At 54.0% G+C, this 10,368-nt stretch overlaps 1 long non-coding RNA gene across 1 annotated transcript; it reads left to right on the top strand.

Moving 5' to 3' along the window:
• The first annotated feature begins 1,320 nt into the window (after window positions 1-1,320).
• On the top strand, window positions 1,321-10,126 carry LOC125109515 (uncharacterized). The gene is made up of 3 exons (XR_007130261.1): window positions 1,321-1,475; window positions 1,595-1,770; window positions 9,989-10,126. It is a non-coding gene; the product is annotated as an uncharacterized LOC125109515 (long non-coding RNA).
• The last annotated feature ends 242 nt before the right edge of the window (window positions 10,127-10,368 follow it).

Genomic DNA, 10,368 nt, shown 5'->3' on the forward strand with positions numbered 1-10,368 from the left:
GAGCTCAAAACCAACTGATTTGGGGTCTTAATAACACCTGCAAAATCCCTTCATAGTCTATGAACTAGGACCAAGTCCCAGGTCCTGCCCACACCCAAGGGGAGGGAATTATGGACGGACCTTCGGGCAGGAAAACATGGTGCCCCTCTTCCTCCCTGCAACTGGAGGAAAATCAGTGTCCACCACCTTTTCTGGCTTCCCGTAGAGGAAGGCTCCTCATCTACTGAAAGGACGTGGAGTCTCAGGCTGTCTTGAACTGCCGTGGGAGATGCAGCCCTCCCTGTGCAGGATGGGACAGGGTACTGAGTGTCGGGTGGGACAAGGCAGGGCTGCGGAGGGAGGGCCGACAGAGGTGGTGCTGGGGTGCTTGTCCACCTGGGGTGTGGAGGCTGTGAAGAGAGGCGGGGGTGGGAAAGCAGGTCCTGGGGAGGGCTGGCCTCTCAGTAGCATGAAGAAGTGAGGAAGGGCTGGGGGCAGCGGGCACGCACCGTGTGCCGGGCAGGTGCCCTGGGATGACCATTTCTCCATCTCCAGCTGAGAGGGCCCCAGGGACAGGAACCCCCTATACACGTCAGCCCCTTACATTGTAACCTCTTCTTCTGCCCCCTGTCCTTGACATCGGGGCCCAGCCCCTCCTCCACTCGGCTTCCATGGGTACCTATGAGGTCAGCTAAGGGGCAGATGGGAGGGCACTGCCTGTGCCCACAGAGGGACAGTGGGAGGACTGTTAGCCTGCTGGCCTCGGCTCAGCCTGCTCCAGGGAGGAACACTGTCAAACAGGAACAAGCACTCACTATGCTGGGGCTCCTCCCTCTGCGGGGTTCAGATCCAGCCGGGACCCTCTTGAAGGGCCTGAGCGTCCAGAGCCTGTGGGCTATCCTGGCAGCCCAGGCTTCCGGACTCCATGCCCTGCTGAGAGACAAGGCTCGAGGCCCTGGTGGCCCAGGTGGGCGTGAGTCCTTGAATCTGGGCTACTCCCAGATGTGCTGCCCCCCTCCCTGCCAGTTCTTGAACACTTCCCCCTGCCTCTGCATCTGAACCACCTTTGATCCCTCTGTGCCTGCCAAGGTGCGAGTTGGATGGAGGGGGGGACCCGCCTCCTCTGCTCAGGCCAACGACGAATCCCAGCTCTGCGCCACTGACTGCCTCAATTCCCCCTCGCCTTCTGGCCTACCTGCCACTCTCACCCTAAGCTAGACCAGCTCCCCAACATCCCCAGTCACCCCCAGCCTCAGCTTACATCTTAATCAAGCAAGGATTCTAGAGCAAGACATATGCAAATGAAGGTAGGGCCCTGGCACTCTGGATAACCCCTCTGCACTGTGCTGGCCTCGGCACACGCTGATCTGTTGCACTTGGCCTTCATGTGAAAACCATAGAAACCAGCTCTGGCTAACTTACTTAGGAAAAGATTTTAGTGGAAGAATATTGGGCTGCTCACACTGGGTTATCAGGAAGGCTGGAAAACAAGGGAGGTGAGCACCTTTGGACCGTGTCCCCCATGGGAACTGTGTGCTACCTTCCACCGGGTGGACCCTGCTGGATTCCCCAGTCCTGTCAGCCTCTCGTGGAAGCTTTGTATCACTCCCTCCAGATGCCAAGCCCCAGGGACAAGGGTTTGACTGGTCAAGCACATGTCCCAGCTACCGCTCTGGTGGAGGAGTGAGGAGGCGATAGGAGCCTCACATCATCTTCTGTAATGGGAGGAGGTGGGCTCCCCTTGCCTGGGAGTCGTCTAGCAGAGGAAGGCCGTGGCCATGACCCTTTCTGGTTAGTTCCCCTGTCTTGGCCATCGTGACACCTGGGGCCCAGCACTGCTAGTGAGCACACGACCACGCAGGGTGCGGGCGGTGAGGTCTCTCTGCCCTGTCTCACGGTGGCTGGCAGACAGGTAACTCTGTGGACCTGGCCAGCACACTCTTCTGCTTATGGTGATGGCCAGCCGCTGTGCCTTGTTTCGTCCCAGAACTGGGCCCCCACCCACCTGCCCAGGAGTCCATTTCAGGTCAAAGGGCCTGCATTTCTTATTTGTATTCTATTACTTAGGGTTTCGGACTCACCATATTTGGTACCTGACTGACAGACTTAGGCTCAACTAGTGTTTTGTTCCTCTACCGAATGTCCAGCCTCAGAGTCATCAAATGGGGGGAGTTCTATGATTTTAAGATTGCCTATACAAATTGTTTGGTGGTCCTGCACAAGGGCACAAAGAATCTTGGGCTGAGGCTGGGCCAGGCAGGGCGTGAGTGACCCTGGAGCTGTAGCCTCCCACCTGCAGATAGCCAGGGTCTTTCAGGACAGCTGGAAGGCCAGGAAGTGAGGACAGACTGCTTTCTCACTCTGGCATCTAGAAGCTTCTCTCCTCTCCCCTAGCTCAGGGGATGACCTGGGGAGGGGTGGGGTGCCCATCTCCCCCATGGTTCTGCTTCCGGACTCCTGCCCTGGGACTTGGCCTGCTTGCTCCAGCAATCTGAACACTGGCCCTGAACATGGAATGGGGTCTCTGAGCATTGCCTTGACCTGGCAACCACCCCCAGAACACCATTTGGGTCTGGGGTCTGAAGGCTGCTACAGAGAGAGCCTGTTTCCTCAAAACTGGTCTAGACGGTACCCTCTAGGGCTTCTAGGTCCGGCCAGCTAGCTGCCCACCTTAGAATGAGGAATTTGCCCCCCATGCAAGGGGATCAGATTGCACATTCCTGAGGACTGAGTCACTCCCAGTTCCTGTCTGTCTTCAGGAATGTGTTTGTGCTAAGGCTGGGAGGAGAGCTGAGGGCCCGAGAGGGATTGCACACACCACAGGCCATGCACTCTGTGTCGGGCTGCCTTGTGGGGAGGGTTGAGGGGCCCACGCAAGGTCCAGCGGGACAAGGCTGTGACCTCTGGAGCTACTGAGATGCGGTTCAGCATGGCCCCCGAGGACCCAAGAAGGAAAGAGCCAGACTCAGGCAGTAACTCTAGCCTTTGCCTTGCCAGAGTTGGCTTTAATTTGATCCCATGGGACAGAGTGGAGAGGGGCCAGTCCAAGCAGGGCTCCCTTGCAGCAACCCTGGGAAAGGGACTTGGTCCCTCACCACCTCCTTCCAGGAAGGACGACCTCCTGGAGGGCGCGGAGGGCTGGGTGAGGCTCTGATGGCTCCTGGCTCCCCCTGAGTCCTAGCCCCTGGCCCCTATTCCATCCAGAGCCCTGTGCTGAAATGGTTCTTTTCTGTCTCCAGCATGAGCCGCCCAGCTGTGAGAGAAGCCACATACTCCTCAGGAAATCGGCTGCTGTCACAGAGGGTGTATTTGGCCAGGCTCTGCGCCAAGCCATTTATGCTGTGTAGCCATGTGCCCTGGTTTGCCTGGGATGTCCTGGGTTGCTAAACAATTATTAATAGCACCTCTTTTCCCTTTCAAAAGTGCCCTGGTTTGGAAGATAGGTATATATTCATCCTAATTTTATAGATATCTTTTTTAATCCCCACAATGCCCCACAAGAGGGACCCTGCTGATAGTCCCATTTTATGATCCAGAAACTAAGGCTTACAGAAGAGTGGTGACTTGCCCAAGGTCATACAGTCTTGGAAAGGGTAGATCGGGAAACTGTTAGGAACTGAGCTCTTGACTTCAAAGCCCCTTGGCTTAGCCACAACCCCAAATTTCCTCTCCTAAAATCCTTTGATGCTTTGAAGGACTGAGCATCTAGTATCTCCAAACAGTAGAGAAATAACAATTAAAGAGTCCTGGAGTTCTCTGGGCTCCCTCCCCAGTCCCACATTTGGCTCTCTTTGGCATGTTGTTCCCTTCTTGAGAGACAGTGGGCACAGATCTGGTTCATTCACTGGCAGCCGAAGCATCGTCCTGAGATGCGCAAGCAACACTGTGCCTCCTGCGTGCCCGGCGTTGCCTCTAATCCTCGCGCCAACCCTGCAAACTGGGTATTATGGTCCTTCTTGCACAGAAGGGAAACTCCTGGAGGTTGTACAGCTTTGAGGAGGCAGAGCTGGAGTCAGAACGTGGAGATCCCAGCTGTGAGCCAAGTGGACTCTCCACAGGGTGCCGTTTTGGCTCCATGCACTGTGGAAACTCAGCAGGAGATCACTGTCTGGGCTGTAGGGAGTAAGAGACAAAAATGGTGGAACCACATTATGCATCCAAAGACTCTCAAGGCCCCCAGTCACTTTGGCTATCAAGGAGCCAGGGCTGTCTTGCCCAAGAGCACAGCCAATGAGCCCTTTGAATTGGTCTAAGGCCTATACAGAAGAGCTTTCACTTGCAGATACATCACATTTAAAAGGGGGAGAATAAACCAGTTCTGGGGACCAGAGGCCCGGCTCCAGTTTCTACACCCAGAGATCAGTGCACTGTGAGAGCCTCTTCCCACTCCCATCCGCTGGCCCCAGGGGAGGGAGAAATAAAAGCAAGCACAGGCCAGATGGTCCAGGGAAAAGGGGATTTGGGAAAAGGATGTTTGTTCAAAATTTACCAAAAATAGAGAACCAAGGGGAGGAAGAGTCTACCTCTTGACCCATTTAAAAAACTATTTCCCAGGAAGGACTTTCTAAGTAATGGACAATGTCACAAGAGGAAAAGCCAGTGGCTTTGACAATGTAAAAATATAAAACATTGGGGGTTAAAAACCAACGAAAACAAAAATAAAAGGAAACAACACACTAGTAAAACACATATGTCACAAATGTCACAGCGGTGATGTAGAGAGAGCATGTACGATGATTTTTAAATAAGCCCATCAAAACTGTGTTAGAAAGGGGGCACCTGGGTGGCTCAGCCAGTTCAACATCTGCCATCAGATGATCCCAGGTCATGATCCCAGGGTCCTGGGTTCGAGCCTTGCATTGGGCTCCCTGCTTGGCAGGAAGCCTGCTTCTCCCTCTCCCATTCCTCCTGCTTGTGTTCCCTCTCTTACTGTGTCTCTCTCCGTCCAATAAATAAAATCTTAAAAAAAAAACCTGTTAGTAAAGCTCATGAAGAAAGCAGAGAATCAGCCCAAAAAATTAAAGATGGCTTAATTATTAGGAGCATTTTTGTGTCCTTGATCATCATGTAAGTTCTAATTTTGAGATAACATTATTTGCCTTTTGTAATAGAGTTTGGTTTGCTGGTATTGCCATGAGCTGGTGCAGACCCACGACACTGGCTCTCTCTCAAGCCTCCCCTGGTGGGGGCATGCAAGTCAAGGACAACCCTTCTAGAAATACTTCGGCGGAATGTACCAAGGATATTTAACTAGAAAACATAAATGTCTTGGAATTTTCTCTGAGGAAATAATTAGAAATTCAAACAAAAAATCATGGACAAAGATGATCCATGAAGGGAATGTGTAGTAACAAAAAAAATAGAAGCCCAGATACTCCAAAATAGATGAAAAATGAGAGAGTTTACAATGTAGCTATATGATTACACAGCCCTTTAAAATGGTATTTTTGAAGAATGTTCATGCAAAGCAAGAAGAGCTATGAAATATTGAGCAAAGTAGACTCCAAAGCAATTGTATGTTCCCAATTTTAAAAAGCGTACATACATGTATGAATGACAGGGCTCTGTCAACACATGATGACCGTGGATCAGGCAGCATAAGTCGTGATGTTTCCCTTCAGGCACGATCTCTAGGGCATGGAAGCTGGCACCATCCCCTGCCCAAGGGTGGTAGGCATGTCACAAGACCACTCAGTGTTCCAGAGGGTGGAGGAGAGGCTGGGGATGGGGAAGGAGCCTGAGGGAAGGTCCAGGGCAAAAGGGCCTGGAGAGCAGGACGTCTAGGTGCCACCAGTAATGGTAGGTCAGAGAGTGTCAGCGCCAGCGACCAAGAATATATCCACAATCCAAGTCCGGATGACAGCATCAGGAACCAGTCCCCAGATCGGCTCCGCAGGCGCGGCTGTGCTCACGGGTTGGGTCGAGCTGCTGGGTGGGAAGCCGCTACTGCACTAGGAGTCAGGAGAACGGGGTCGGCCTCTGTCTCTGCCCTACGTTGCCACACAATCCTGGCGAGACTCTGAGCTTCTGAAGCCTCCGTTAGATCATCTTTGACACTTGATGTTTGTTCCCCCTTGACCTGCCTGTGGTGAGGACCGAAGCAGGCTGTGTGGACCGTGTAGGGATCTGTACACCCCTGCTGGCATCAGAAGGAAAGGGTTGAATCCAGGACTTAATAGCCATGGGCACCTCCAAAGCCAGCCTCTTCCTGGAAGCCTTCCCTTTCTGTAAGCCCCGGGCCGGTTTCTTCTGGACCCTTCCAGCGCTTTCTGCCTGACCACACAGATCCTGTCTTTCATGGGATCCCCGGCTGCTTCATGTGTGGAAAGCTTGTCTTTACAACTACACTGTCGAATGGTTAGCACCAGTAACCCCCCAAGTTCTGTCTTCGAGAACAGTATCCCTTAGTGGGAGGTGAGAACCGCTCCTCTCTCAGGTTGCTGGAACAGCGTCCACAGGATTGTATGCTGCTCTGCTCTGGCTCCCCCTGGAGGTGGGGGCGGGCACTGCCGCAGCTTACTCCGCGGACTGTCTGGAGACCAGACCATGCACATGTTACCCATGGAAACCCAGTGAGGGACAAGGCTGGGGGAAGGTAGGGTGAAGGAGCCACTGGCTGAGGCTGTTTAACTTCCAAGTGCCAGGGTGGGCTGTCTTACTTCAAAGCTCTCTTCCATATCCCAAAGCATTGAGTTCCAGGCCTGTAAGCTCCCAGGACCTTAAGATTCAGAGGACAGAAAATCCTAAGCAGTCTAAGTCCTAAGATTCTGAGACGGCAGAGACGGCATTCTTGGGAACACCATCCCCTGGCCTGCTGCCCTCCTCCCCAGAAAATGCACAGCCTGGTCAAGCCCAGGGGGCCCTGTCTCACCTTGACTTTAGGCCAGTCGCTGCCAAAAGCAGTGGACAGCAATCCTGTCACCGGAAAACCAGGACTGAGTTCTCCAAAGGGGAGGTGCTAATTAGTCACTAAAAACCCGGGGCTCCGGGGCTCCGGGGCACCTGGGTGGCTCAGTCATTAAGCATCAGCCTTAGGCTTGGGTCATGATCTCAGGGTCTTCAGATCAAGCCCCGCATGGGGCTCCCTGCTCAGCGGGAAGTCTGTGTCTCCCTCTTCTACTCCCCTTGCTTGTAATAAATAAATTTAAAAAATAAATAAATAAAATATTAAAAAAATAAATAAATAAAACCAGGATCCCTGGGTGATGGACATTGGGGAGGGGTAGTGCTATGATGAGTGCTATGAATTGTGTGAGACTGATGAATCACATACCTGTACCCCTGAAACAAATAATACATTAAATGTTTATTTAAAAAAAAGAAGCAAAAAAAAATCCATAAATGTCCAATAAAATTTTTTTCTTAAAAAAATAAAAGGGAGGGAAGCCTGGGTGGCTCAGTTGGTTGGACAACTGCCTTCGGCTCAGGTCATGATCCCGGGGTCCCGGGATCGAGTCCCACATTGGGCTCCCAGCTCCATGGGGAGTCTGCTTCTCCCTCTGACCTTCTCCTCGCTCATGCTCTCTCATCCAGGTCTCTCTCTCAAATAAATGAATAAAATCTTAAAAAAAAAATGTTAGCTAAAAACAAATCCCTAATTTAAAAAATAAATAAATAAATAAAATAAAAGGGAAAAGCAAAAAAAAAAAAAAAGATAAAAAACAAAAACCAGGGCCTGTGCAAAAGAAATACAGGGGTGCGAGACCCTCAGTTTGTTCTGTCCTGATAGCGCCCTCTCAGGATGGGTCTTAGATGTTTGCCATCCCTGGCTCGGTCGTCGGGAAAGTCAGAAGCTAGAGTCCTTGCCCTGGGACCCAGCCCAGCTTTCCTGAAGAAGACATTTGCACGGGTCTCAGAGTGTTCACTGTCCTCCACAGCATGGTGAGAAGGGGTGGGGAGGGCCAGCGGGTGTGTCCCTGTGTCTCTGTAGCTGAGTGGCTCCGTGTTGCCGTCTCCGCAGGGAGATTGCGTTCACTGGGGTGGAGGGGCCTTGAGAGAGCAACAGCCAGGCCTCCCTGGCACGTGGGGCTGCCCAAAGGAGAGAAGCACAGCCTGCCACAGGCTCAGCCCTGGGAACAGCAAGGGGTGGCTTCTCGCCCTGGCCGACCTGGTGAGCTTATCTGTCCCTCTAACGTGCAGGCCAGAATGTTCCCAGTGCTGCAGAACGCTCAGAACCGGTCCCTGTCCCCACCCCTGCCTGGTACAGCAGCGTAGAGATGCCTGCAGCGGGGCTCTATCGGCCGGGCACCGCAGGGAGGAAGCAGAACTGGGGAATTGCCTTGACCGTGAGGTGAAGCGTGGGCGTGAACCTTTCTGAACTTGGCCCTGGAGAACTCACATCTGACTCGACTGCCTTCCTCAGGTTAATGTTCCACTACGGCCTTGGACCTCTGCTCTGCGAGGCCCGGATGTTTCTACTCGATGCCACAGTTCAGCTCAGCACTGAGCGGCAGCAGGAGCTGATTCCCCCAGTAGCCCGAGCACAGATGGCAGCTGCCAGGCAGGGGCTTTGTAGGGTAAAATGCTGCTGCAGGTGGGAAGGCTCATCCCTGGGTCCAGGAGGAGTGACCTTGATCCCTGAAGGGCCAGGGGAAATGACTGCTTTCCTCTAAGCCAAGAGCCCACCGTGGATCGGATACAGTCATACACACCGACATACAATCAGTTACCTCGGACTTTGTATGTATCCATTTATGTGGTTTTTGGTCACTAAATAAAAGCCGGTGTGTCCCAGTGACTCTCAGTTCATTACTGGGTCCCAGGTGCTTGGTACAGAATTGTCACCCACCCCTTTCCCACATACACCCTCATTAACCTCTTAGCTGCTGGAGGCCAGGGGCCCAGAACTAAATGTTTGGGTCCCATTAGTGAAAGGGGTCCCATGAGAAGTCCCGAGGAGGACCTCTGTGAGGAGTGTTGTCCTTGGGCCCCAGCATCGCGTAGCCACAGAACTGACCACCAAGGCCTATGGCCTGTCCCCTGTCCCAGAGGGGAAGCATGGACTTGCCTGAGCAGGAAGGCTTTTCCTCTAGCCGTGTGATCCATGCATGAGGGGATCGAAGACGTGCTCAATGAGAGTCCTCCCAGCAGATCACTCACTTCCCAGTAAAAGGCCATACAGGAGAAGCTGTGACACCAGGGAGTGGGGACCCCAGCCAGCTCTAGGATCCATCCCCCTCGCAGCTGGGGAGGGGAGTTACAGGGGCAGGGGTGGTGAAGGTCTCATGCTCCAGAAATGGAGAGAAAGGGGACAGAGCCTCCTGCGGGTGCTGGAGCCCCAGAACCTCCAGCTGGACCCGTGGGTCCCAGCAGCTCTCCGTTTACTGCTGTGTCCCTGGTGCCTGGTGCGGAGTTGGCACTTAGCCAACATCTGAACAAATGAATGAGCGAGGCCAACGCATCGAGTCATCCAGGTCTCAGCAGCTCTGGTGTGGAGTTGGCACTTAGCCAACATATGAATAAATGAATGAGCGAGGCCAACGCATCGAGTCATGCAGGTCTCAGCAGCTCTCAGGCTGCCCTGCTGGATTCCCCACGCCCCTCCAGTGGGACGGATGGGGGTGCTGAGGCAGAGCCCAGGCAGCCCACTGGCCCTGGCACTTCCGAGTGGCTTGGACCTCAGGTTCTGGGCTCTGTGTGTGCCCTTTGGCCCCGGGCTTGAGCCTAGTCCTCATTCCCGGTATCCTCCTCACATCCAGCTTGCCCGTGGCCTTCCCCTCCTCCCAGCTCTCCAGGGTCTGGGAGACGCCAGGGGCAGGTGAGTGGCAACCTCCGTTTCCTCTTCACGGAAGCCGGTGGAAGGGTGTGTTGACAGGCCTCTGGGGTGCTCTGAGGGTAACAGTGGGGTCGTGGGGCCTGCCTCCCACGCAGAAGCAGCTCCTTGGCCTCCCTGCTCCAAGGTCCCAGCTATGTCTGACTCATTGGCCCCTCATCCCACCCCTTCCCTGCCTGACAGAGCTCGACAGATGGCTGGGGCCCGCTGGCTGACTGGATCCACCTGTATTTCTAGATTCAGAGTCAGTGCAGGTCCACATCTACCGACAGCCCTGGCACTGTCTTGGTGTTTCACCTCTTGGTGACTTGGGCGATTGTTGTCGGACTCTGTGAAGTGCCACGTATTGTCTCCCCGTGGCATTCGAGGAAACTGAGGCGCGGAGGGTTGAAGCTACTGGCCCAGGACGAAGAGCAGAGCTGGTATTTTTCCACACAGCCACCCGGGGTCCCCACCGTGGCCCTCAGCCCCCCCTCCCCTGCATTATGTGATACTCAGCCTGGCACGCTGGCAAGCATGGCCTCTCCAAGCCTCGGTGAGCCCTCAGGAGGGAAGCCGGGCTGCAGGCCAGGGCAGGGGGCAGGGTGGTCTCGCCGGGGTGCTGGAGGCAGCCAGCC

The sequence above is a fragment of the Lutra lutra genome, chromosome 9 (assembly GCF_902655055.1).
Source record: "Lutra lutra chromosome 9, mLutLut1.2, whole genome shotgun sequence".
Classification (NCBI taxonomy): domain Eukaryota; kingdom Metazoa; phylum Chordata; class Mammalia; order Carnivora; family Mustelidae; genus Lutra; species Lutra lutra.